The sequence below is a fragment of the Halichoerus grypus genome, chromosome X (assembly GCF_964656455.1).
Source record: "Halichoerus grypus chromosome X, mHalGry1.hap1.1, whole genome shotgun sequence".
In the NCBI taxonomy this organism is placed as follows: domain Eukaryota; kingdom Metazoa; phylum Chordata; class Mammalia; order Carnivora; family Phocidae; genus Halichoerus; species Halichoerus grypus.
Window position 1 is genome coordinate 26691982 of NC_135727.1, and position 22589 is coordinate 26714570.

Here is a 22589-nt window from a genome sequence, read left to right on the forward strand (position 1 = left end):
AGAAATAGACTATAGACAGGCCTCAAAGGGATTTTCATGCTCTTATCGTCCATGAATCTGTGACTCTGGTGAAGTAGATTATTAGATCATCTTTTCAAATGAATTAGAGTAGAAGTTGAGAATTTTAGGAGTGGTTAGTGAGTGTATCAGACAGGGTGGTTTTGACTGCAAATAATGAAACATGTACCTAAAAAATAGTTTCAACAATAAAGTCTCCTGATGTCACATGGTGAGGTGATCAGAGGTGAGAAAAATGCCCGCAGATTTCCTTCTTGTGTCACACGGACAGGAATCGAATCAAGTGCTCTTGCCTCCACCAGTCACTGGTGGAGTCCCCTTAAAGTCCCCTTAAAAGGGGAAATGGCGATCACCAAAATGGATTCAGACCCTCTGGAACAGGGTCACCTTCCCAAAGTATATTGCTACCTAATTCTTGAACCAAAATCGGGCTTCTCTTGGCAAGGAATGGAGGGTTGCTGCATGGATGGGCCACCAGCGATATCCTCCACAGTCAGGACATTCCTGTTGCTTCATTCTCTGTACCACCTGGAACCTAGGATCACAGGGGAACTTAAGTGAACACATCATTCAGAAACCTTGCTATAGTCATTAGCTCTATTCTCCCCTCCCATCCCTGTCCAACATACGCATGGCTATAAAACACTAGAAATGTGCCTATTTGGGGAGTTTCTTCTTCTCTATGTGCCCCTACCACACTCCAGAGAGGCAGAAAGTAGTCAGATATAGTCAACTACAAAAATAAAAGGGGAATTGGAAGGCCTGGAAAACTGGCCCAATGAATGAGCCATTCTTCAGAGAGATTTGAGTGAATCAGGCTATCAAGTCGTAGAGCAGCCTAACTTTCCATGATGCAAAATCCTACAGAAGGCAAGGAAAAGGAGCATTATTTATGGCAGTAAGGAAGGGTGTGAATGTGTTTCTATGGAGGAGGGGGACGAAAAAGAGAAGATGCATGTATATGATTCACTTGTGGGATATTTTTAACTTAAAATAGGACACTTAGTATTGCAATCAGTCAAGTCTAAACAACTTCTCTGTTTCTGTGTGGAAAAGTTATGCTCAAAAGAGAATTCTTTGTCTAAATAGAGCAAACATATGATCCTCATCACCAGGAGAAGGGTTCTTTCTCACATGGTATTTGCTAGCCATAATTGCCACAATAAAAGCTACCTCAGCCCTTTCAGGCTGGGATGTAGAGTGTAGCCCATTGAAAAAGGAGCCCTGGTAACCAAGAGACAGAATCACATTTTCCCTATGGCATTTCAGTTTCCCCGATGCCCTCCCTTCTCTTTATTTTACACAACATCAGCTTTAGAAAAACAGTAGTTTTGGGGCACCTGGGTGGCTCAGTCAGTTAAGTGTCTGACTACGGCTCAGGTCATAGTCTCAGGGTCCTGGGATGGAGCCCTGCACCCGGCTCCATGCTGACTGGGGAGGCTGCTTGTCCTTCTCCCTCTGTCCCTCCCCTTGCTCCTGCTGTCTCTCTCTCAAATAAATAAATTAAATCTCTTAAAAAGAGAAACAGTAGTTTTGGGGGGGGTGGGGACTTGAATGGGGCAGGGTGGGTGGTGGGTATTAGAAATTAGCAAGGCTGACTGGGAGAGAAAGCAGGCTTCGTGTCCAAATTATTTGGCAGCTTTCTTTGCTGCTGTCCATTATTTCCTGTTCTGTGTTTAAAGCACCCTAAAGAGTCATTAGAATTTTTCCTCTTAGGCTGGCACAAAACAATGAGTCTGTAATGATCTCTACCTCAGTGACCAGATTATGACCCTCCACCTTTATTAAGGGCTTGCTTCTCATGCTCCCATTCCCTTAGTCTGGAATTATCTCTGCTGTTCCAAATCCCATTCTCCATCCTCCTCACACCTCACCTCCTCCGGGGGATGCTTCCCTGATGGTTCTAATCCTCGCTGTTGTTTCATTCTCTTACAAAAATTTAGTATCACCGCATTTAAGAATGTAATCTGTTCTCTTGCCAAACTGTATCCAACTAGTCTACCAAGGTAGACTGTATGTTCTTCAGGTATGCATAGTAAGTGCTCAGCAGGCACAGTTAACATGTCTGCCAATACCAGAAGATTAGTGCAAAGAATATGGAAAAGTAGTGAGAGATGAAGCTAGAGCTAAGTGGGGATGACAAGGTGAAGTTTTATCCAGTGGACAATGGGGAGCCAATAATAATATTAAGCAGAGAAGTACTTTTGAAAAAGATCATTCTAGATATTGCATAGAGAATTGAGTGGAGGGAAATGGTGTTACAGGCAGGGAGACCGCTTCAGAGGCCGTTGAAGTAATATAGGTGTGATGGGGACAAAACATATATATAAATGATCCAGCACCTTGTCAAAAGACTTCTGTAAAAATTAAATCGCTTTCCAATGTTTTTTGGATGTCCAGATGATGTTTCTTTGGGATACAACTCTGATGACACTGACCACGAAGCTGCTCAGCTTTATGCAGGCTACAGAGGCAAGCAATGATAATGGCCAGACCTAAAGTATCAGCGGTATGGATCAAGAAACCTAGACAGATTAGTGAAATATTGGTGCTAAAATCAAAGAACTTGTTGACTGGACTTAATTTCAGAATTAAGGAAGTCCAGGTATGATGGTACCATTCTCTGAGATGAGGAATACAGGAAGAGGAGAGGCAGGTTTGGGGACGAGGGTTGAGTGATGGGCTCAGCTCAAGACATATTGTCTAAAGCTCAAGGCCTGAAATGGAGGTTAGATTTGGGATTATCAGTCCACACATGGTAACGGCAAATAGGGCGGTGGATGAGATCTTCCAGGGAAGGTACATAGCATCAGGAAAAAAGAGAGAGAGAGAGAGAAGGCTTAAGACCAGACTCCAAGGATATCAATACTCAAGAGAAGGCTGAGGAGTGGGAGACCACAAAGGAGACCAGAGGGAAAAACCTGACAGGTAAGAGGAAAACCAGGAATGTGGGCAGTCAAAAAGCCAAGGGAAAGAAGCTTTTCAAAAGGAAGGGAATGGTTAATATCAACTGCTGCTTTAGAGGTCACATAAAAGAAGCTGTTGGTTTTTTTTTTAAAGAAGCCATTTGGTTTGACAGCATTCGTGACTTTGATAGGAGTGCCTGTGGTAGAGTGCTAATTAATTGGAGTAGGATTGCAGTGGTAGAGTGGGAGGTGAGGAAATGGGGAAAGTGAAAATAGATCCCTTTTTTGAGATGCTTGGCTGAGAAGGGGAGGCTCTGGCATTAAAGCAGATCAGCCCCCAGGTGTGTGCAAATCAGCACCCAGATGTGGCACAGGTGGACAAAAGGTGGCAAACGCCAAGTGAATTCAGCTGGGTGAGCGCAGAGAGTGTCTACCAGGAGAAAGCCAGTGTGTGACACAGCTGCCCAGATGCTCAGCCTCGATGGCCAGGGTTTCCCCCGTCTGTTTAGACAGCTGTGGCAGATTGGGGCCCTATGTTTTCCAGGACTGTACTTAAGAACATGGGCTGTCTTCAGCTAGAAGGAAGGAAGCTGAGTCGGGAGCTTCATAACACCTTCCAAGAGCAAAGCCCCCGTTGTTTCTAGTAGTTCTTACAGTGATCCAGCTAAGCTTACACAGTGCTCAGTTTCATATTTCAGTAAATCAAAATATATTGATGGGTGAGGGTGGAGACAAATGTCTAAATGAGAGCACACAGAGTCTGCTGACAGAAACAGACATGAGAGAAAACAGAGGCCTTGCAGCATGAAGATTTGAATCAGATCTTATGAGGAGCTTACTGATTCTCAGACTGTGTGGCAGCATCATACATTATCAAAAGACCTTATAGAGTCTCCACTTTTTTAAACTTTTAAAACAAATATTGGATAGGGACACCTGGGTGGCTCAGTCATTAAGCGTCTGCCTTTGGCTCAGGTCATGATCCCAGGGTCCTGGGATCGAGTCCCGCATCGGGCTCCCTGCTCAACGGGGAGCCTGCTTCTCCCTCTGCCTCTGCCTGCCCCTTCCCCTGTTTGTGTGCATGGTCTCTCTCTCTGACAAATAAATAAAATCTTTAAAAAAAAAAAAAAACAAATGTTGGATAGCAACAATCTATGACCGCTTGAAATACAAGCCTCTCTGGACTCAGGAAGAGGAACCAACAATTTTCTCCAGGTCCTTCCAACCCTGAAGATTGCTCTACAGAAATGCAACCCCATTCCTAAAGTTCCTTGTTACTTTCCCGGCATTTCAAAACCAAAAGGTCCCCAGCAAGGGAAGGCCCATCCATGGTAGCATAGTACCTTTGGAAGCTGAGAAGTCATATGGAAGACATTCTTCTTTCTCTTCCTTGCTTTTGTCTTATGCACTTTTCTGAGGCAAACCTGAACCCTGGGAAGAATGAATCCTTGATAGTCTGCCTTAAGCTTCAGTAGATCATGATGTCCTCCCTATAGTAATTCTAACAATAACTGCTACCATTTATTGAGAGCTTACTATGTGCCAGGAACTATGCTAAGCATCTTATTCACACTGTTCCGTTTTATCTCCACAACCCAACCACCCTTGAGAGGTAGGTATAATTATCTCTAGCTATAGAGGAGAAAGCTGATAGTCAGAAGGATTATGTATCATGTGGTGACCACAGAGTTATGAAGGGATACAGCCAAGATTCAAGCACAAGCTTTTTGACCCCTAGTGTGCCTTTTTCCAACTTCTACATTTTCAGTGACAATTGGAGATGACCAAATATCATTGTAGTTAGTGGGTGACAAATGCTGTTTGGTTGAAGAATATGCTGTTTATTCACAGAATGTGTGTTTAGTGGCACTTAGGAAATAGTTTAATAAAACCTAATCATCTCAAGAAATGAAATTTGCTTTGATAATAAAATCAGCCATTTGTTCAAAATCAATACCTTTTTTTTGATTTACTGAAATGTGAAACTGAATTCTCTGTATAAACTCTGAAGCATAACTGCCCTTTGTAAGCACTGCTATAAACGACTAGGCCTTTCATTTCAGGAGATGGGTTGATTATGAAGAGATTGGGCTCTTTATTTCCATTGCTGCTTTTGAATCATCCTGCTCTGGTAACTCACTTCCATCTCATGCCTGACTAGAATGGAACTAGGAGTTAGACCAAGTCTCTTGGTGTTGACAGCAAATTTGAGAGCTGGCTTACTCCTTGGAGCCAGCCTAATGCTCTCCCGAAATCAGCCCAATAGCAGATATACAAGAACATGGACCTTTTGTGTGCATAGACAATGCAGTTGACCCACTGTCCATAAGACACACACTTTCAGGTGTTTGTCTATAGTATCCAATATAGAACCAGTTCTTTATAAATGCTTGTTGGATCATCTGTATACTCCCCAGTGGTTCCCAAAAGCACCCAGTTGTCAAATGGACCTAACAGGTGGAGGGAGGCATCATCCATGGTTATGAAGGAAGGACAGTAACTGTTTCTTTGGAGGAGGAAACTTTGGCCCCATGCATTTAATCTGTTCAGCTAGTCTACTAGGAATCCTACTCTTCTTCCCAATCATTTGATGCTAGACTTTGCTCCAGAATATTCTCACCATGTAGTAACCAACCTCTCTTCAAATGCCTCTTGTGACAGAAAACTCGCTACCTCTTCCAGGCAGCTCATTCCATCTTTGAATGTCCCTGACTGATAGGAAGTTCTTCTGGGAGACCTTTAACTTTAACTTTTTAGCATTCCTCTAACTTTCACCATCTAGTCTTACCACAACTCTTGAAGCCCTGTGTTATTAATCTAATCTGTTTTATATGCAATAAATATATTAGTGAACCAAGGACTATACTGGGCACTTTCATATATGTTATCTTATTTATCCTCATGACAGTCCTTCAAGGTAAGTATTTTGTTTCCCTATTTTTAATAAATGTGAAAAACAAGGTTCAAAGAAGTTGAGTAACTTGGTCAAGTTCACACAACCAATAAGTGACAGAGTTGAAATTTTGTTTTTAACAACATTAAGGAAGCTTTATTTCCATCTCTTTAATATGACTGGCTTGTCCAGAGTTGAAATTTAAGCCTGGTCCACCTGCTGCCCAAGTCCACATTCTTTTCACCAAACTGCTATATAAAACTGCCTCTTACACATGACAGCCTCCTCAATCTATGTGAACAACTCTCTCAGGCCTCCTAAGTCACATCCCCGATTCATTGAACTGCCCCTCACTTGGCATGGTTTTGAGTTCTTTTGCCATTCCCCTCACTCTTCTCTGAACATGTTCCCATTTATTAATCTCTTTGAAAGTGATGTTTCCAGAAGTGAATCAAATAATTCAGATGTGCTCTAACTCAGAGGTAGAATGGGAACTATCACAACGCTCTTTCTATATTCTCTGTTTCGGTTCATTTTGCCTGGTGGTTTTCAAAAGGACTTTGCCAAAGAACATTTACTTCAAATGAAATAAGTCCCCATTTATAAAACTGATGCAAACAACAGACTCAAACAAGAAGTAATATCCCAGAACCTTCCCTATTCAGGCCCACTTCCACCCAATGGTAGTTCACATGGCGACCCCAAGACGACATTTTTGCAAAATGCTAAGGAAATAAAGGGGACAGATTAAGAAACCACAGCTAAAGTTAAATTGGACTTTTGGGCACTTTTCCCCGTCTCCTCATCTTATACTACAAGTATACAGTTGGTTATTTGCATCATAGCGCAGGATCTTACAGTAGTCTATATTCAATTCCATCTCATTAGATTCAGTCCATATCTTGGTATTCTGCCATTATCCAGTATCTTCACTATCCTTCCCAGCCTTGTGTCACCTATGGATTTGATGAATGCCTTCTATGTCCTCATCCATGATAATATTGATGAATAGATAGGCCAAGATGAAATTGTGGCACCACTGAACTAGTTATCTGTTAGATTGTAACCCCATCTGTTTGAACCATCACCTATGGGTTGCGATTCATAGTGGAGCAGGAAATCAATATATTGGCCTATGACCAGCTTTAAGAAGAAAAGAAATGGAGCACAAAACCTTAGAATGCATCATGTGTAGTAAGGGTGAGTAAGTATTGTTTCATGAAATTTTATTTCAATTGTAGATCCTAGATAATGGTGTAAAATATAGTTCTTACTGAGGGTCACAGTCAAAACAAGTTTGAAAGCCACTACCTTCACCTATATTTTCTTCAACTTATCCACAAAGAAACCTTATCAGGCAGGTAACTCTGTTTAAAAGAGGAAAAAAATCCCTTGACATAATTTGTTTCCATTCATGGTATCCATAAACCCCACTTCCCTATCTAAGAACTAAGAAACAATGGTTTAATAACACATACATCTTTTCCAAATTGACATCAGGTTTCCTCCATGCAAATTGTGAGGCACATCTTCTGATTCTTCTTGAAGTCAGAACTATGTTTACCCACCTCCAATCTTCCAGCACATCTTCTACTGCCCACTATTTCTCAACAGTCACAAAAAAATTTGTTCTAAAAACCCATTTGCAAGTTCTCTCTAAGAGGTCATTCTTCCTGGCCAGGAAACTTGAACTCAGTTTAAAGAAGTTAGGTGCTGTGTTGCAGGCCCTTCAACTCATCGTGGACTCCAGTAACTTTGAGTCAGTGTTCTTTGTGGTCATTCTCCTTAACAGAGAAAACAAAACTTTCCCCTCTCTCATCCCTCAGCAGCATTACACCACCTGTCCCGGGCAGCAGACCTCTGCCTTCCCTGCTTGTCTTCCGCTTTCTACATAATTGAAAAAACCATTTTCTAGTGTCCTTAGAATTTTTTGCAAGCTTCAGATAAACCAACCACAACTGGATAGAAGGGGAACTAGAAAGCCTCTTTCTCAAAATCTACATGTCAATTCAACTTTAAACAAGTAGAGTTAGCATTTTCTGTTGTTTTGGAAAATACATATATAATAACATCCAGGCATGAAAAGTTATGGCAATCAGGGGAGAAAAAAGGAAAAAAAAACAAAAATAGTAGTTTTGGAACAGAAAAGACACCTTCTTTTCCCTTCTTCAACTCTTGCCTGATGTTTCTCATTGTCTCTGCTTCTCTTTCTTGCCAACCCTTTCATGTCTACAGAATGTCCTCCATCACCCTGAGTGATACAGATGATATTGAAACTCAAGTTCTTCAGGGGTTACCTGCCTTTTCTTTGTGCACTTCCATCACTCTCCCATGTGCACACTGAAAGGGAACAGAATTAGATCTTTCAAATGAAGACCATTATAAGTAAAATTTCCTGCAGGGACAGACTTCTAAATTTTGTGAAGCTCTGTAGGGAATCAGGAAAATCTGGATTATAATAAGTTTGCTTGAATAAAGGGATCTCCCAGGGGAAAAAAAAAAGTTTATTTTAAAAGTTCTTGCCACCGGAGATGAAAATCTCACCACCTCCATCCTCACCACATCCCCTCAATGCTTCAGTGACTATGGGACCTGTCTCACTGTCAAAGCAAAGCAGAGGTCAGTGACCACACTCCAGATAACCCAGACAGAAGGATGTGTGGTAGGATTCTGGAAGGAGGGAGTTGCTGGCAAACAGCAGGACAGAGATGATGAAAGCAATTTATCTGAGATTTCTGTAAATACCTCCGTCAGGGCCCAGCAAAACCGCTGGACAACAGGCCCAGCTAGGGGGGAGTAAAAGGGGGCAAAAGGGATAAGAGATTAAGAGTGGAGAATGGCTCAAACAGCAGATTAACAAGGCCCAGGGAGTAGTAAAATGAAACCAAAGAAGCTATGTGGTAGCCCTTGTACCATCTGTTTACTTTATCCTGTTTGGTCATAGTTTGACCAACTGAAGCACCTGTTTCTATAGTGACCACCAACTAATGGATCAGATGGCATTAAAACCCGTACCAGGATAGACAAAATCCGGTGTGTCCGTTCAACAGAATATTACACAGCCTCAAACAAGGCAATCTGGTCACCTACTACAACATAGATGAACCTCGAGGACAAAGTGAACTAAGCCAGTGCCCAAAAGGGAACTAGTTCATGATTCCACTCATAGGAAGGAACCAAAGTGGTCAAATCACAGCAACAGAAAGTAGAAAGGTGATTGCCAAAGGAAGGGGGGAGAGGGAGTTTCAGTGTTGCAAGATGAAAAAGTTCTAAAGATCTGTTGCAAACAATATGAATACATGTAACACTACCGAACTGTACATTTAAAAATGGTCGAGATGATAAATTTAACCTTTTGTGGGTTTTCCACAACAATAATAAAAAATTCATACACACCAAACCTCCAATGGATTTTCCCATTTTCTTTCACTGTTCTCATGCCTGGACAATATCAATTGTGCAGCAATCTACCTACTCAGCAATTGGTTGTTGCAGCAGTCCAAACGTAAGCATCCTAAATCAGCAATGTTCTGCTCTATTCATTTGAGACACATGCTCTCAGTCAATCCCCATCAGTCACAGCCAGTCCCTCCTGCTGATCCGAAGGCTCCTACTATAAATGTAGAAATGAGAGTGGGGGTAGTGCTAGTCTCTACAAGGTAAAGAGGGAGCTTAGTCTACATCAACCACGGCAGGAAGGCACTGCTAACATAGCCACACTTTTCTCAAAGACCTCAATCTATCGGTAACTTTAAATGTGAAAGTATTTAAAATAGAAAGCGATGACTACTAAAAATGAGCAAACTTAACACAGATGTGTTTTTAAGCTTAGAACATTTTCTTTTCTTCCGGATCACTGGGGCATAACTGAAGTTCTTTAATCACCTATTTCCTTTTGACCAAGGTAGCGTGTCTAGTAGAAAGAACATAGACAATCCGGGGTGTGAGTCCAGATTCTGCCATTTATTAGCGTGTGACCTCAGGCAAGTTCCTTATGGTCTCCCAGTCTGAGCTTCGTCAACAGCAAGAAGTGGGATAAAAACGCACATTGTCTCCTAAGGCTGTCGTGGTAGTTAAACAAGAAAACAAAAGTGAAAGAACTTTGGTTTTGGAAAGGCACTCGCAACTATAAATTTTGAGTGTTGACCAGAACTGAAGAGAGAGCGAGGGCATATGGCATTACACGTAACCTTGGCTTTTATGTGTTCATCTGCCGCACTAGTTAGGTGGGCGGCATATGGAAAAGAACGTGGCACAAACCTCGATATATGTAGCAATCAAATTATGCCGTCACAGAGCTGGAGATGGCAGTTAATGTTGTTCACATTTGATAGAGGCACCAAGAACCATTGAAAAAAAATCCTCTTTAAGAGTCCCTAGTGGCTCTCCACATTACTCACCTGTAAATGAGCGATCGTTAGAGTTTGTGCCTGAAATTACATAATAATGCTAAATAAACACTACTTTTTGTTGCCATTTCTATATTCCAGAAAAAGAACATCTATTTTGGAATCATTTATCCTGTCCTCCTCTGAAACATGGCAATATAGAAAAAAATAAATCATTTTTGTCTACTTGTTGACCCAAAAGAGGTTTCTCTATAATTTCAGATTCAACACTACCCTTGGAAAACAAACACTAGAATTTTAGAGCTGGTTAATTATTCCTCCTTATGAAGGCTAATTCAATAAATGACCCAATTGTTGATTAAGTGTCCTCGCTTTCTTTCATGTGAAAGCACTTGGAAAAGTATGAGCCGCTTTACAAATATAAGGGATGATGTAAGATGTTAATTGGCATCTTCAGGAAATATTTTCCGTTGATTCATCATGCACTTGCTAAAATTGGAGGACACAAGAACAAAATAAGTCTGCAAGGTGGTTATTCTGATTTGGTAATATCTGTGGAAATGCATTCCTGGATAATGTTATTTATTGCTCATTCAGTTCAAACCTACTCTCCTCACTCTGTCAAATGCAGAAGAACACTTTCTGGAATTGCAAAGGAGAGCCTAACTTTTCTCTAAGCCTTTCACAGAGAGTGCAAGAGACAAAATCAGGCCTCCAGGGTAGACTCTCCTTCATAGTTCTACCAATATAAAAAGTCAGTAAAGCATAGTGGTTGGGAACACAGGCTACCTGGGTTTGAATCCCAGATCCACCACTTGCTAGGTGTGTGCCCTTGGGAAAAATTCTTTATCTGTAAATGGCGATGATGATGTTAAATTCCTCAATAGGGAAGTTGTGGGGATTAAATGAGATAGTATATGTATAAATCACTTAGCAAAGCGCCTGGCTCATAAGTGCTCAGTTAACGAGTGGTAGTTAGTAGCAGTAGTCTTTGACCCTCCATCCACAGAACAGAAAATTGAACTGATGATTTACAAAGCCAAGATCAAAAGGACCAAGAAGTTTGGAACGGCTACAGAAATTGTGTAATCTTCCCTTCTGTCCTTTGTACACAGGTGCACATTTTGCAAAGAGGCATGCGTGTACCTGTAGATGAGTTTGATGGGCTATAACCACTAATGTGCTCCAGACACTGGTCTTAGCCTGCTGTAACCTTCACAGAGCGCTTCATCTGCCTAATGCTGATGTGGCACAAATCTAGATCACTTACAGGATGTTCACTATAGTCATTGAACGGTGCCCCAAATCCTTAATCTTCTATCTACTTTCAAGAAGTGTCATGCCGACTGTGGATCCAAGGCTGGAATGTAGTGTGAGTTTCATATGTCTATGATTTTGATATGTATAGATTTTAGATCATCTTCCATCTCTTTGAAATCAAAAGGTAAAAGAACAGCTCATTCTGTAGGTGGCCTGAAGCCATCCTAGGTAGGTCAATTTCACACACAAAAAATAAATATGACAGTAGATAAGTAAGGAGACAGAGTTTATCTAGGTCAATATGGAGAATATGACTCTCCCAAGACAAACCAAGAGGCTCCCAGCTACGTGGGAAATCAAAAGGAAAGTAGTTATAAGGCTGATGTATTCCTAGGAAAAAAAGCAGTATCCTAGGATTTTTGAAGGAAGTTTAGTGTATAAGTGGCTTTGTCTATTCAGTGACCCTTCTGTTTTATAAAGATTTTCAGGTTCCAAGCATGTTAATCAGTTTTTAAAGATTCTAATATGTAAAAACCCAAATTTAACAAAATAGTCAACTGGGAAAAGCATTGCAATAAGATGATCCAGAGTTCCTTTAAATATCATTTCCCTTCTCCGAATTCATTTCAACCCATTTTTTTTTTAAGATTTTATGTATTTATTTGACAGAGAGAGAGAGAGAGACAGCAAGAGAGGGAACACAAGCAGGGGGAGCGGGAGAGGGAGAAGCAGGTTTCCTGCGGAGCAGGGAGCCCGATGCGGGGCTCAATCCCAGGACCCTGGGATCATGACCTGAGCCGAAGGCAGACGCTTAATGATGAGCCACCCAGGCACCCTCAACTCTTTTTTTTAACTGCATTTTCCAGGCCTGCACCTCTAAGGAAAAATCACAATCAGGGAATAATAACCTATTATCAAAGATATTTGCATTGCTCCCTCCAAAATGACAGCTCGGGTTGTTTATATAAGAAGTGGAGAACAGCAGGCCAATGTCTTCAACTCCAGCATATCCAAATTCTGCTGAAATGTCTGCACACAAGCAAATAGCCAGAGTTGTCAGGAGCCTTAAAATAAAAGTCAAGTACCGTGCTCAATGCTATATCGAAAACATAATTTATCACATAAATAAAACTCCCTCAGCAGTGTCCTCTTTCCACACAAAGGACAATGGCATGTTAGCTCTTATTAAAACTATTAAGCACCAGAGGAAAAGCATCTTCAAAGTTCAGGGAGAGTCACAAGATGCAAAGCTTGCAAACTACTTTTGAACCACTCAGTCTTCCACACATTTTGTTCGGCAGGCGCCATGACCTGAAATAAACCTGAAAGTCTCTAAGATACAGAAATATCTGGTTGGTAAATTCAGTGGTTAGCTTCTAGGGCTTATACAGCCAACATCCTGGGCTAAGTCCTAACATAAGCCAATTGACCTAACTGTATTTCAGACCATACCTTTGAATGTAGCCCCACTCTCTATTAACTATGGGAAAAGAAAGTATATGAATCGGTGCCAACCCATCTTTGTTAAATGGAAACACAATTCAGAGAAAGTTCTGTTGGTTGTCATCAGGAGTGTCATCTTTCTATGCAAAAGTTAGTATCTTTGGAAAAGTGAACACAGGGACATATGAAACATTTGCCAGGAGGCACCACTTGTTGAGAAGTGTTTATCTTGAGATACATAAGAAGGGGATTCTGAAGGAGCAATCCCAAAGTCTGACAAGGAGACTAGCAAGAGGGAATATAAAAAAGATATTTAGTAGTAAATGTATTTTACTTATAAGCAAATGTTATTATTTATAAGTAAACTCTAAGCACATAGGAAATGTAGTCACAGGCCAACCTTCTAAACCATTTAGTACAGAATTCTGCCTCCAAAAAAGGCATGTGGGAGAGTGGTATGATCCATCATGAAATCTTCCTCAAAGGGCTGCTGGGTGGCTCAGTCGTTAAGCGTCTGCCTTCGGCTCAGGTCATGATCCCAGGGTCCTGGGATGGAGCCGTTCGTCGGGCTCCCTGCTCAGCGCGGAGCCTGCTTCTCCCTCTGCCTGCCGCTCCCCCTGCTTGTGCTCTCTCTCTCTCTGTCTAATAAATAAATAAAATTTAAAAAAAAAGAAATCTTCCTCAAAAATCACAAGAGTGGGAAGTTTCTAGAGAATAATGACAGCAATGTGGCAGTTCAAGAGAGTCAGAGAAGCTCTGGTTAAAGCCAATCACAACCAACTCCCTAGAGTCCAAGCACAGTGGATTTACTTTTTATGCCTATTTTCCAGACAAGGCAGCTTCACCGGCCAGTAGATAATGCAGAGGATGCTAGTGACTAATAACTTCTCTGGTTCTTCCCCAGTTCTTGTTCACCTTTACTAGTTTTCTATCACCACCGGCTTACTATGGGTATTGTTCTTCCTCTGTCCTTGTAAGAGGCTTCATGCTGTGAATATCAGTCAAAATCCAGTCAGAAAAACAGAAATCACATTGGTTTTTTTAACAGAGAGAATTTAATATCAGGAAGGGGCTGTACTAGTTTTAGGGGGTTAAAAAAAAAGCTTGAGGGGCGCCTGGGTGGCTCAGTCGGTGAAGCGTCTGCCTTTGGCTCAGGTCATGATCCCAGGGTCCTGGGATGGAGCCCCCCATCGGGCTCCCTGCTCAGTGGGGGATCTGCTTCTCTCTCTCCCTCTGCCTTTCTCCTCCCTGCTCATGCTTGCTCGCTCTCTCTCAAATAAATAAATAAATAAATAATCTTTAAAAAAGAAAAAAGTTGAAATAATATCTGCAGGAATCAGCTACCATCTCTAGGGCTAAGGAAACAAAGGAAAGAGGTTGGAGTTGTGAGAACCTAAAAAGATGGAGGATTTGCTCTATTGAGGTGGGACCCGCTCCTCTGAGAAGGGGATGCCAGCCAGCTGCTTCTGGTGCCTCTGAGGTGGCGTGACGAGACTGATTCTCAGAGTCCGGAGAAGAGCTGGAAAGTAGAGTCAGCTACCGCGCCGGGCTGAAGAGCTGCCGTTGCAGCCATGCTGACTCGAAGGGAAAGCAAGCAGAATCGCTGTATTTCCCAGACTGGCAGGACCTATCAGCAGTGTAGCTGGCAGAAGAGAAATGCAGTTAGCAGAGGCCCAACCCCCGCATCACAAAGCAGCGTCCGAAGGGGTGAGTTTGGAGCTCTGAGACAGTAGCTTAATAACGAGCACACTGTGCAATGAGGTGTTAGATTTCCATGTCATTGTTGTTGCCGGAGTCACTCAGATATGCTTACAGTTTGGATGAAACATTAATTGGAGTGGACTGTTTGCCACAGAGGATTTCATCATTCCTGAATCCATAAGAAGGTGTTATGGGGAAACCTCAACCAGAGCCGCTTGATGCGTTTTCGAGGATGATTCTGACTCCCCTCTTGTTGAAGCTCGGGTACTCAATATTCATCACCATTTTTTGCTTTTGTTCAGGCTCAAGTCTGTAGCCTGCCTGCTTCCTTAAATGATTCTGTACACATGGTAAGTGGTCAGGTGGCCAGTCTCCAGAGTTCTGGAAGCATGAAGCCTGAGCTGGGCCATCTGTTGAGTGCGTGCTGTTTTGTATCACACACAGGGAAGTGGTGGGCAAAACCCAGAAGCACACTGGAGGCCTAATGAAAATAGGACCGGTTAAATCTTTCCTCTAAATGTTCATTAAGCCATCTGCTCTTATTAGTATCCTTATCATTTGGAAACATTACAGAGTTAAGATAAGAGAGACAATCTGTGGAATGCTGGTCTAACTTGAAATGAACTTTTGAGTAGAGCCATCATGAGTTGTGATATTTCTCTTCCCATTCAGAACCCTGCCCACTTATATCTTAACATCTCCAAGGTGCAATTTTTTAATAGTTCCTTCCTGAATATTGTACCAGAAAGAAGGCTTAGCAATAGCTACAGAAATGAAAACATAATCTTGGAGTGGCTGATCAATGAAATCAGACCATTTCATAAAAGCTGTGCAGTCATACTTCTGGCCTGTAAATTGCTTTAGATGCCAAAGGGAATTGGAAGCTTGGTCTATTCTTTTCGAGCCAATACTGTAATATTAACAACGTGCAACAGACAAGTTTCTGCAACTTCTCAGCAGGAAGAAACTGCAGAATGACTCCAGCACCTTCTTCTAAGTCCTTGGCTCCTTTGCAGGCAAAGCCTTGGCTCTCAGGAGGACAAGAGCCCCACCCCACGCTGGTCCTCTCTTGCCTGAATTCACTCAGAATTTATGGCCTCATCACCTGCCCTCACATTTGATTTCATGACGCCTTGGACTGTTCCCTAGTTGTCTTGCCTTCTGTATGCGTTCTCCCACAGTGCTGAATATATAGTAGGTATCTCATAAATACATGGAAAAGGAAAAGGAAACAGAGACTCAAAAGGGAAAAACAGTAAAGCTTTCATGTGCCTCTCCCCACCCACGGAAGTGCTGAAAGGGTTAAGTTCTTTGACTCTAATGATAAAACCCAAGATACAGAGAGATACAAATAGTAAATCTGCAAGTAGCGTCATGTACAATATGTTCTTCCTACAATAACAATCAAATTTACAAACAAATTAGCTGTGGAGTCTGAAGGACATTCTGTAGTTCTCACACTGGGCCTTCATCTCCTGCTGATAGATGACTTTGACTGTAAATTGAAAACTGGAAGTGGTTAAACATTCTGTGTATTCACAAGTGCCATTTCCAAAATTGAGGCTTTGGAGAGGAGATGCAAGAAAGGGTCGACGGAAACTCGGAGCAATTATGCCTGTTATTAAGATGAGGTAGTGACAATTACGCAGCAGACTCAGAGAGAGTGTGTACGTGCTGATTGCTCGGAGGGAGCCTGTAAGAACAAACTTTTATAGCACCCATCAGGGCTTGGGTCTCTAGAGGAAGTACAGATTTTCCGCCACTCTGTCAGTGTGCTTTTGGACAGAGCTTATGGCCCCAGGAACCATCTTGGAAGGGATACATACTTGTTTTCTTAATGAGCTTGAATGAAACTCTTGTATAACAGAATGGCTTCATTCGCTGCTTCTTTCCTCTAGGATAACCATTCTCAAGCTTCTGGGCGTCAGGACCCCTTTGCACTCCTAAAACTTGTCGGGGACCTCAAAGAACTTTTCTGTATGTGGGTTTTATCTATTAATATTTGCCTTATTAGAAATTAAAATGGTGGAAGTGCTTGGCTGGCCCACTCAGTCGGTAGAGCATGGGACTCTTGATCTCAGGGTTGTGAGTTCGAGCCCCATGTTGGGTGTAGAGATTACTTAAAAATAAAATCTTTTAAAAAAAAGAAATTAAAACTGAATTTTTTTTGAACCCAAAGATATGCTAGCCACAGGTACCCTCTGGAAAACTCCACTCACTGTACACTCATGAGAAAGTATAAAAGGCAAATAGTATTATTAAAAAAATAGTTTGACTTCACAGACCTCCTTGAAAGACTCCCAGGGATCCCCAAAGTACACAGACCAAAATGGGAATACCATATGTCCTCAATTCTAGGACCCCATGGATCGTAAGACATAGCATCAATTTGACAACTTGGGGTGGTAGGGGAGAAATGCTCCATTAAATGTATGCAGTGATTAATAAGACACATTCTCACTTCAGAAAAGTTAAAATACGGAGGAAGTAGGAAATGCATCTCTTAAGATTGAGGAAATATGGCAATTTCCACTAACCTCCATGGGTCTCTGGAAACCCAGATTTATTGACTCAAACATGTTGATGAAAAATAGTTTTCCTTACAGCCTATTTGCATTTCATAATTTTTTAAATGCTTTCGTGAACTGAAACTGTTACAGTCAATGAGGCACTAATGTTTTCATTCAACAAACATTTGCCAACTATAATACCAGATACTGGGAATACAAAAATGAATGGGACCTCACCCTTGCCCTTGAGGCTCACAGACCTAGTACAAGACATAGGAAGGCAAACATATATTTATAGTATAATAAAGAAGTATTGGATCCGCATGAGTCATGAAGCTGGAAGCAGTTCGAAGTACCTAAAGATGGGGCACTGGGTATTCAAGAATGCTTGAGGTTAATCACTAAGTTTAAGCAATTAGTCATCCTCCTAAAAAGGGCTGCCCTAGTGGACTTTGCCATATGTGTCAGTCACTTTCAGACATTAATTTATTTCAATTTAATTTAATTTTGCAAACACCGGTGATCTATCCAGAGACCTAGAACTAGAAATCTGTTAGAACCATTTGACCGTAATGGTATAGTCAGTAACACTGGTCAAGAACAAAACCTAACAGAACATTTTCTTCATGGTGATTAGATTAAGCTGAGAATAGCAGAAACCCAACCCCCAACATAACAGTGACACAAGCACAACATCAGCCAGACTAGAGGTATGGTGCAGGACTAGGATGGCAGCTCCACGAGATCATCTGGGACCCAGGCTTCTGTATTTCTGCCCTGCCATCCTAGCACATAGCTTCCATTTTCATGGACACTTCATGGTCTAAGACATCTGCCAAAAATCTCAACAAATATATTCATATTACAGAATGGAAGGAAGGGCAGAAAGAGGTCCCTTCCAATTGGGTCAGCTCTCCTTACATAGCCATTGAAAGCATCAATTTCAAAGTGTGGATACTTAAAAAAGGGGTAGGGAGTGTGCGCCTGGGTGACTCAGTCAGTTAAGCATCCGACTCTGGATTTTGGCTCCGGTCAGAGTCATGAGATCAAGCCCCATGTCTGGCTCCACACTGGGCATGGAGCCTGCTTAAGATTCTGTCTCTCCCTCCCTGCCCCTCCCCTGCCTCTCTCTCTCTCTCTTTCTCTAAAAAAAAATATTAAAAATTAAATAAATAAAAGTGTGGATACTTCCACGATTCCTCTTACATCTTATTGCCTTGAACTTTATCATATGGCTACAGAGAATTGCAAATAAGGCTGGAACATTTTCTATTGTAGACAGCAGTGTTCCCAGATTTTTTTTTTAAATCGGCATTTACTACTAAGGAAGAAAGAGGAAATGGATGATAGGGTAGGCCTAGAACTAGTAGTCTCTGCCACAGGCATCATAGTAACCATAAATTTAACATTTTGTTTTGACCCTGATACTGTCTGAGCTTCTTCAAACTTATAAAAGCCATCTAGAGAAAGTTCGGTTTTCTGCAGTTGGAAAGCAAAATGACACCTTTCAGAATGATGGCCCCTATTGATCTTGCTTTTAAAAAGTAGAAATTATTAGCAGATGAAATACACCAGGACTGCCTTGAAGCTTTTTGTTGTTTGTTTTGCTTTGCTTTGTTCCCCCACTACCAAAATGTTTTAAGAACATCAGAGTAGATGCAATTTTAATCTGTAGGCTCTGCAGCAGAATGATTGTAAAGATCAGTCCAACTGTAACTCTTGATTAGATTGATCCTGACTACTCATCTGTAATGAATAACGTGACTTAAATGTCCGTTATTCTGATTGGGCAGCCATGAAGACAGACCATGCCGATGCATTTGGCCAAAGGTTGAGAGGTTCCTCAAACTCTCCAGCTGCTATTCAGAGAAACACAAGAGTGTGGGTCTGAGAAAATGGGACATAATTTGCCAGTTGACAAGTCTATGTAATCCTGGTGTATTTCATCTTCTAATAATTTCCACTTTTTAAAAGTAAGATCAATAAGAGCCGTCACTCTCAAAGATGTCAGCATGCTTTCCAATTGCAGAAAACCAAACTTGGTCCAGACGGCTTTTTCCCTCTTTTATAAATTTGAAGAAGCTCAGACAGTATCCGTGTCAAGAAATGAGAAGGCCATTTGAAAACTGACAAAAAGTGATGCTAACAATCTGGAGTTGTCAGCTTTTAGAAGCATGGGGAAATCTAACGTGGAGTTGGCAGAACACCTGGCAGAGAACACTCAGTCCCGTCACTGTATCTTCCCCAGGGCTGGCATACTACAGAAGAGATAATCATACATTTCCTGGAAATTCCTACTGAAGAGGCCTCAGAGATCAAAATCAAGCAGAGTCGTTTTTCAAATGAGCCATAAGGCTGAAAATGTAAAGGACGGAGATTAGAAGTGTCATGTTTGGGATGGGGAGACGGGGCCTTTTGGGAAACAACTGGTTTCTACAGCACAAACTTTGGGAAAGGAAGTTATGAGCACTTGGTGGCAATTGTAAAGCATAGTAACAGTCATGATATATGTTTCTGAGGCTCTCCCACAAAAGTCAATTTCTTGAAATGGATGGAGTGAAACGGAAATAGTCTATGTCGCTAGCAACCCCTTGTAGATACCAGAAAATAAAGGAAATGAAGTCAGCAAAAGACTGTAAACTCTGTGAAGGCAGGACCCAGTCTGTCTTGGTTAGACTGGCTCCCTAGTGCCTAGCATAGTGCCTAAAATAGATATTTATTAGTAGAAGAAAGGAAAATAATTAAAGTAGCATGCTCTAAGCTTGGAATTGTACCAAGAAGCCTGTTACGAATAACTGGGGAATCCAAGGAATAAGCGAAAATATTAGCTGTGAATTGGCTGACATGTATGTGAAATAATATACCCCTATATAAGCCAAATTTCTTGGGAGACACATAGCATAGAAGGATTCTTAAGAAATGGAATCAATGAACAGGGGGGAAATGGCTGGTGACATAGAAGCAGGGGGAACTTTGAAAGACCATGGTTACTATATGATTGCACTCCAAAGTTCATGAGATAACCAAAGAGGAGGACATTGCAATAGTCAGGCAGGGGCCAGAAGAAATTCAGGCATGTTCTATGATAAAAAATAAATAAATAAATAGCTGGCCTTTATAGAGCTCTTTCTGTGTACCAGGCGCTATGCTAAGTGCTTTATGTAGATTTTTTCAATTCCTATAATAAATGTTTGAGAGAAAATATTATTACTGTACCCAATTTCTAGATGAGGAAACTGAGGCTCAGACAGGTTAACTGATTTGCTCCAACATTTGACTTGTCTGGAGACATTCTTGGTTGTGACAGTTCAGGGGGAGGTGCCACTGACATCTAGTGAACAAAAGCCAGAGACGCTGCTAAACATCTCACGATGCACAGGACAGCCCCCACAAACAAGAATGATCTGGCCCCAAATGACAATCATGCCTCAGTGGAGAAATGTAAGCCTTGTCCCTGGCAAACATTTAAACGTCCTTTATTACCACTATATACCTTACTTTGACTTTATGCCCTAGTAACCCAGACCCATGTTATTTTCCCCCACTCCCATAGGGTTTCATGTCCTGTTTTCATTCACTCTTTTCCCTCTGCTGAAATCACTTCTCCCCCTTTGCTTCATCTCAGTACCTTAGCTTCATCCTTCAAGATGAAGCTGACATTTCTCTTCTAGGGGTTATTGCCCCAAACTCCCTCCCCTGCATCCCCATGTCACTCTGGGCATGCGTCTGTCATGGCACTTAACCACATTATATTGAAATGAGTGGTTTCTGGATCTGCCTTCCCCCACTTGACTGTGCGCTAATCAAGGGCAGGGCGCTAATTAGTGCCCAATACAGAGTAGGCAACCACAATGCATTGAACCAAAAGAAGACAAGTGACAGAGACAAAGACAAATCACTCAACTTCTAATAAGCTTTGACCTCCTCAGCCAAAGAGAACAACCCTTAGATGGATTCAAGTGAGGTAAAGGGGAAGCCAGAATTGGTGAGGAGAACGTGAAGAAATGTATCCACTCTTCTAGCTGCAGAATCAGATGGCATAGGGGCTAAGAGCACATATCCCAAAATGGGGATATCAGTCGTTTCTTTCTCAAGTGTTTGCTCTAAGCATATAAAGTAATAATCCAGGCAAAGAGCCTGACACACAGGAAGCACTCAATAAACAGTAGTTACTTTTATTAAAGGCTCAGATGAGTGCGCCTGGAATTTTATAGGTGTTTTTGATTAGGATCCTCTCAAAGGAAGGGGAAGCACCTATTTATACTTTAAAAGTAAGTCAGTTTAAAGAAAAATATTAAGTCAACAACAGTGCAGGTGGTGGATGGGCAGGGCAAAATTTATAAAGACATTCTGTCGACAACTGAAGTCTGGCAAACAGAACTCAAAGGGCACTGCATTGAATGGTACATGGACTAGATCTCTTCTAGCTCTGAAGGTCCATGACTTTGAAGTCATTATGGATGTTCATCCCGTTTACCATCCCTTCCTCTGTCCAGGTGCTGTGATGAGCACCGAGTCTCACTATCTCATTTAATCCACGCAGTAACTCTAACAGAGACACTGTTGCTAGCCTCTTTCCCTTGTGGCAGATGAGGAAACCAGACACTCACAGAGGGTACCTCACCTGCCTATGGTGACACACACAGTACAGGAAGGAACCAGCCTTCACACAGTTAGAAAGAGCCCAAGTATACAAATTATGGTCTGTGTCCACAGTGTGGGATTAAGCTGATGATTGAGGAATTTTCTAGTTTAGTCTAACTGAGGGCTCATCTGTAAATACTGCATTTACACATGGATTTTCCCCTATAGGACTCTGCTGCTTTATGTACTGTTAGCTTTGGTCAAAAGTAGCTGGATCTTTAAACCAGCCACGGGACTGGCTGACCTGAGAGTCAAGTCCCTTCAAGGCACATTTTCAAATAGCAGAGGACAACATAGTGCTGTCAAGGCTTGACATCCAGACCAAGAGCTCCTTTCTGCTCAGGGTTATTTCTCAGGGCATGTTGTTGGGAGATGGGCACATTCCGCCAGCTGGCGGCTACACCAATGATCTTTCATGCCAGTTTAGCATAAATATATTTTGACATTTCAAACAAATTAATGTATTTTTACAAGGTGGGGCAACCACCACAAATTAGGCCAAATGGTTTGCCTGTAGGCCAGGTCACCAGGCAGAGATTCCAGAACTTCCTTGCTGTTCATTCTCTTTCTGCTCCCACTCCCAAAGGAAATGTTTCTTTGTCCCCAGAAACCACGTGGACAAATGCCAGCAACCCTCAGGGATTAACCTTAGCCCTACCTTGGTAACTTAGAATTCTAGGGTCTCTACAGGTAACAGATGCTAATTCTGAATCAGCTCAAGGACTCCGTTCCATATGTCACGTTGTGTGTTATGGAAATGCCTCGGTAGTAAATACAGTGTTTCTATTGTGTGGCTATAAAGCACCAGTTCCTTGAAAAAATTACCTGGAAATGGGAGTATTTAACATGAGAAGGATATAAAAGG

At 41.7% G+C, this 22589-nt stretch overlaps 1 protein-coding gene across 3 annotated transcripts in view; it reads left to right on the top strand.

Annotated features, from left to right (window-relative positions):
* Positions 1-22589, top strand: part of TENM1 (teneurin transmembrane protein 1) — a 774784-nt gene that overhangs the window by 707604 nt on the left and 44591 nt on the right. The window lies entirely within an intron of this gene.